Raw genomic sequence first — 6,000 nt, forward strand, 5'->3', positions numbered from 1 at the left:
AAGTAGCCTACCTCCCCATCCCTCCATCATATCACCATCACTTCCTCTTCCCTCCTCCTCTCCATTTCGTATGTACTGAGGGGAAGCCATGGCTATCGACATTTCAAGCTTTTCCTTTCCTCGATTCGCTCGATCCGACCGTTAGATTTTCATTTCGAGTTGAGATTCACGATCACCGCAATGAGGGCTTCGTTTAGACGTAATTTTTACTTCGATCTCTTGAACTTCGATTTTGTTGAGTTGTCAGAATTTGATAATCTTGGAGTATGTTGTTCTTGAGCTAGCATAGATCGTGTATTCGAAGTCGAATCGGAAAAAGAACGAAGTTTGGATTTTATATGATTTTTGGAGTTAAATTCAAAAATGGGGTTGTGAGATTTTGTTGGATTTTGATGGTGTTTGATTTGTTTTGTTGATTGAGGAGTTGTTTTGGATGATTTGGGATTGTTGGTTGTTATCGGAGATTTTTGGTTTGACCGATTATAGCCGTTATGCCGTCGGAATCGAGTTTGGATTATTGGTCGTTTTGTTTCGGTTTGACTTTCGGGTTTGATTGAATTGGTAGATTGTTACCGAATCCGTATATTCTTCATTTTTAGATTGGATTGGAGTCTTGGAATTGGATTGAACTTGGAAGTTGAGTCGTGTCGAGAATTGAAGACGGTATATTGATTGAATTTCCTTGTTAGGAAGTTTTGTGATTCGATTGATTATTTATTTGAGTTCGTTATTATTTTCAGATTTGAATCTTCGACGGACTCGAAAGGTAAAAGATGACTTTGAATTGAATGGGGTTGAATACTCGAGTTCGATTGATTCTCGAGCCCCGAAAATCACATACTACATGTTTATTTGCTTGTGTGAACTTGTTTGAGTATCTTGTTACACTTGCATTCATATTGAGCCGATTATTCAATTCGTTTGAATTTAGACGATTTAGAGAGCTATATTGAAGTGGGCTTAGATTTCGAGTTTTTTTAAGTACCAGAATACTTCTTATAGTTGCTCTGAAGTCTAGGGGTTGATTTGAGCGACATCCACCCCGAATGGGTGTGTCGGTGAGTTGTTGTGAATACTTAGCCCTGGGATCCCAACCGAGTAACAATTGACATTTCGATTATCTGATTTGATAGTCCCGAGTTTTAAAGTCATGCATACATCCCTTTTCTTTGAAGTTGTTGATGTTTGTGGATTTTGATACGAGGTGTTTATTTGATATTGCATGCCTGTCTCTTTTACTTAGAAATTATATTTCTAACCGGATTATTCCGGCTGTTGTCTTTGTTTTGTATGTGTAACTTGGCAACAGGAGGATCAGGAGCTGGACCGAGTCGTCTTGGTTAGCTTGGGGTGAGATGGATAGAAGTGAGACTCCGCGTCGTAGGGTCGAGTCTTTTGAACTTGTTTTAGTTTTGTTGAGTCGTTGGAACTCTGATTTTAGAACTCGACTTGTTTTGTATTGCGGGAAGGATTTAGAACTTGTGGTATGTTCTGATTTCGTGTTGTATTGTATGTTGGAGCTTGGATTTGATTTGATTCGTGGTTGGCTTGATTTTCTCCAGGTTCCCCTGTTTTCTGTCCGTTTGACCTGCGCGCGGGCGAGGCTTGTCCTCGCGCGCGTGCGAGCTGCCTGGAGTGGCTCGGGTATTTTTGCCCGCGCGCGCGCGAGCCCCTTCCTCGCGCGGGCGCAAGCTTCCCTCGAGGCCACTGGCCCTTTCTCCTGCGCACGCGCGAGGCGATAGCTCGCGCGGGCGCGAGGCTTGTCGTTTAAAAAAAAAAAAATTATGATTTGTTCCTGCGACTTACCGTGTTCGATTATCTTTAATTATTTCGAGTTTAGAATCGGGGTCTCACATTAAGTGGTATCAGAGCCATAAGATTCTTGGAGTCGAACTAGAGTGAGCGGGGTAGATCGAGTCCGCATGAATTGAATTCTCGCATGTGTTTGATTTATTTAAATGATTATTTTTAATACGTGCGAGCATGCTTTATCGATTCTTGAATTAATTAAAATTACATGAGTTGTGATTTAAGTTATAAAGCATGAATTTCGTGAGATATATTTGTCCTTGTGCTATTATCCGTTTCCCAATATTGTTGAGATTCTTGGGTACTCAGAGCAGAGTTTTGACACCGAGGTTATGTGTTTGAGATTGTGTTTGAGATTTTGTGTCCTAACCCTTTGGTATCAGATGGCACCTCGACGATCTTTGAGAAGGAACCAACCACCTTTGACTCCTCCTTCGATTGAGAATCCGCCGCCAGTGATAACTCCTCCGAATGATCAGGACAGTACAGGAGTGGATGAGTTTGATGCTACTGCGACCCCGATGGAGACTCTTTTGAAAAGATTCCGATCGTTTCGACCGCCTACCTTGACTGGTACCGAGAACTCCATCGACTGTGAGAGTTGGTTAGATGACATGGATGAACTCTTCGATTCTCTTGACTACAACGATGACCGCAGAATCAGGTTAGTCAGTCATCAGTTGCAGGGTGTTGCCAAGAAATGGTGGACTACGACCAAGAGGGCGAACAAGGACCGAGGCACCGTGATTACTTGGGGTGTATTCAAGACTGAGTTCTACAAGCGGTTCTTTCCTGTCTCGTATCGTAAGGAGAAAGGTGCCGAATTTTCGAATCTGAAGCAAGGAAATTTGAGAATCGAGGACTATGTGAGCAAGTTTGACAGCCTTTTGAGGTTCGCACCTCATGTCGCCAATAACGAGGAAGCCAAAGCCGACCATTTCATTAATGGCTTGAACCCGGAGATCTTTACCTTAGTCAATACCGGGAGACCCAACAACTTTGCAGATGCCATGGATCAGGCAAAGGGAGCCGAAGATGGGATTTTGATGCAACGAGGAAATCAGGCAGCTCCTCAGCAGCAGCAGAGATCTTTTCAGAATCCGCCTGTTCAGTTTCAGCCTCAGCAGCCTTAGTATCAGTACCAACCTTCTCCGCAACCGAATCAGTCTCAGAGGGTTGATGGAGGCAGCACTGGCAGAAACCGGCGAGATCAGTATCGACCGAAGGGGAAGACTTTTAAGAAGTCTGGGAACAGTTCCTCGAGTTCCAGTGGTTCTAGACAGTTCAGTTCTGGGCAGAGTTCAGGGTTCTCTGGAGTATCATGCAGCAAGTGTGGAGGACGCCATCCATGGTATTAGTGCCGTGGTGTGTTTGGTAGGTGCAACATCTGCCAGCAACCGGGTCATTTTGCTAGAGTCTGTCCTCAGCGAGGATCCGATAGAGCTCAGAGCAGTGGTTCTTCCCGACCATCCGCTCAGCCCGAGAGGTCATCTTCTGCAGTTCATTCCTTTCAGCCCCAGCAGCAGACTCGTCAGGGAGGTAATCAGAATCAGAACCAACCTCCTCGACAACAGGCTAGAGTGTTTGCATTGACAGAGGATCAAGCCAATGCAGCCCCGAATGACGTGATAGCAGGTAACTGTTCGATTTTTGGTTATCCTGCATTTGTGTTGATTGATACGGGAGCTTCTCACTGTTTCATTTCTGAAAGGTTTGTCTTGATGCATGATTTATTTGATGAGCCTTTATATGATGTTGTTTCTATTACTTCACCTTTGGGTGGAGGAATTGTTTCGGTGAGATTAGTCCGTAACTACATCTTAGAATCCGAAGCGAATTCGATTGAGATTGACTGCATTGTACTTGGGTTATATGATTTTGACTGTATCATTGGGATTGACGCACTGACCAAGTACAGGGCAACGGTAGATTTCTTTCAGAAAGTAGTCCGATTCAGACCTGTTATGGCAGACGAGTGGAAGTTTTTCGGTAAGGGTTCTCGATCCCGAATCCCTTTGATTTCTGATTTGTCCATGACTCGTTTGTTACAGAAAGAAGCAGAGGGATATTTGATCTATGCAGTGGATGTTATGAGGTCTAGCCCTGAGTTGACAGAGATACCAGTGGTTAGCGAGTTTCCTGATGTCTTTCCAGAAGAGATTCCCGGATTGCCGCCGATTCGAGAGATCGAATTCAGCATTGAGCTTGCATCAGGTACTCAGCCTATTTCCAAGGCACCTTACCGAATGGCTCCTTTAGAATTGAAAGAGTTGAAGGAACAGTTGGAGGATCTGATTTCCAAGGGATACATCCGACCTAGCGTATCGCCTTAGGGTGCCCCAGTCCTTTTTGTGAGGAAGAAAGACGGTTCTATGCGACTTTGTATCGATTATCGCCAGTTGAATCAGGCTACCGTTAAGAATAGATATCCTCTCCCTCAAATTGATGATCTTTTTGACCAGTTGCAGGGTTCTGCAGTGTACTCGAAGATAGATCTGAGATCAGGGTATCATCAGCTGAGAGTTCGCGACGAGGATGTGCCTAAGACAGCTTTCAGAACCAGATATGGGCATTTTGAGTTCTTAGTCATGCCTTTCGGTTTGACAAACGCTCCAGCGGTTTTTATGGATTTGATGAACCGTGTCTTCCAGCGGTATCTAGATGAGTTCGTCATTGTCTTTATCGACGATATTCTGGTCTATTCGAAGAACCGTTCAGATCATGCCGAGCATTTGAGGATTGTGTTGCAGATTTTGAGATCCGAGAAGTTGTATGCGAAGTTATCAAAGTGCGAGTTTTGTTTGGACCGAGTCGTCTTTCTAGGCCACATTGTATCAGGAGATGGAATATCTGTTGACCCCAGCAAGATCGAGGCAGTTATGAATTGGCCGAGACCGACATCAGTGCCAGAGATTCGCAGTTTCATGGGTTTAGCAGGGTATTACCGTCGATTTATCGAGGGCTTCTCTTCCATTGCAAAGCCGATTACCCAGTTGACCCAGAAGAATGCACCGTTTGTTTGGTTCGAGCAGTGTGAGGCCAGTTTCATTGAGCTGAAGAAGAGATTGACCAGCGCTCCGATCTTGTCTATTCCATCAGGTACTGGAGGTTTCTCCATGTATTGCGATGCTTCTTACCGTGGTCTTGGATGCATTCTGATGCAGAGGAAGCACGTCATAGCTTATGCGTCAAGGCAGCTGAAGCCTCACGAGACTCGTTATCCAATCCACTATCTTGAGCTAGCTGCAATCGTGTTTGCTTTGAAGACTTGGCGCCATTATCTGTATGGCGAGTCGTTTGAGATATTTTCTGACCATAAGAGCCTCAAGTACTTGTTTTCCCAGTCCGAGCTGAACATGAGACAGAGGCGATGGATGGATCTGCTGAAGGATTTTGACTGTGAGATCAAGTATTATCCTGGAAAATCGAATGCAGCTGCAGACGCTCTTAGTAGGAAGCTTTGTTCTTTATCTCTTTCTACGATTGGTGTCTCTCGTTTGATTGAAGATTGTTGTACTTCTGGGTTGGAGTTTGAGACCGATAGGAGATCCATCAGAGTTTTTGCGATTCAGGCCGAGCCGGAGTTGTTTCAGTTGATCAGAGAGGCACAGAGGTCACATCCGAGTATTCAGAGTTCGATAGAGAGAGTCCGATCAGGCCACCAGTCCGAGTTTCAGGTCAGGGATGATGTTCTGTTTGTGAATTGCCGTATTGTTGTGCCCGATGTTTCTGAGTTGAGACAACGTATTCTTCGAGAGGCGCATTGCAGTCGGTTCAGTGTTCATCCTGGAGGCCGAAAGATGTATAACGACTTGAAGCTCAGTTTTGGTGGAAGCAGTTGAAGGAATCCGTCACGAGGTTTGTGTCCCGTTGTCTGAATTGTCAACAGGTGAAAGCCGAGAGGAAGAAGCCCGGAGGTTTATTGCACAGTTTTCCTGTTCCAGAATGGAAGTGGGATCACATCTCTATGGACTTTGTCACGAAGCTATGAAAGAGTGGGTGCCCGGTGAGCCAACTTGTGGCTAAGGGCTTTGATGACTCTTTGTATAAACAATCTTTTGTTTAATATAATTTACACTTTTATTAATGGCAATGACTTTATCTTTCTTCATATTGTTATATCGTGATATACTATTGTTGTTTTGATAAAGACCTTGAATATACTATAGTGTATGTAAGATGTGGTAGAAC

This window comes from Henckelia pumila, chromosome 4, assembly GCF_033568475.1.
Source record: "Henckelia pumila isolate YLH828 chromosome 4, ASM3356847v2, whole genome shotgun sequence".
Taxonomy (NCBI): domain Eukaryota; kingdom Viridiplantae; phylum Streptophyta; class Magnoliopsida; order Lamiales; family Gesneriaceae; genus Henckelia; species Henckelia pumila.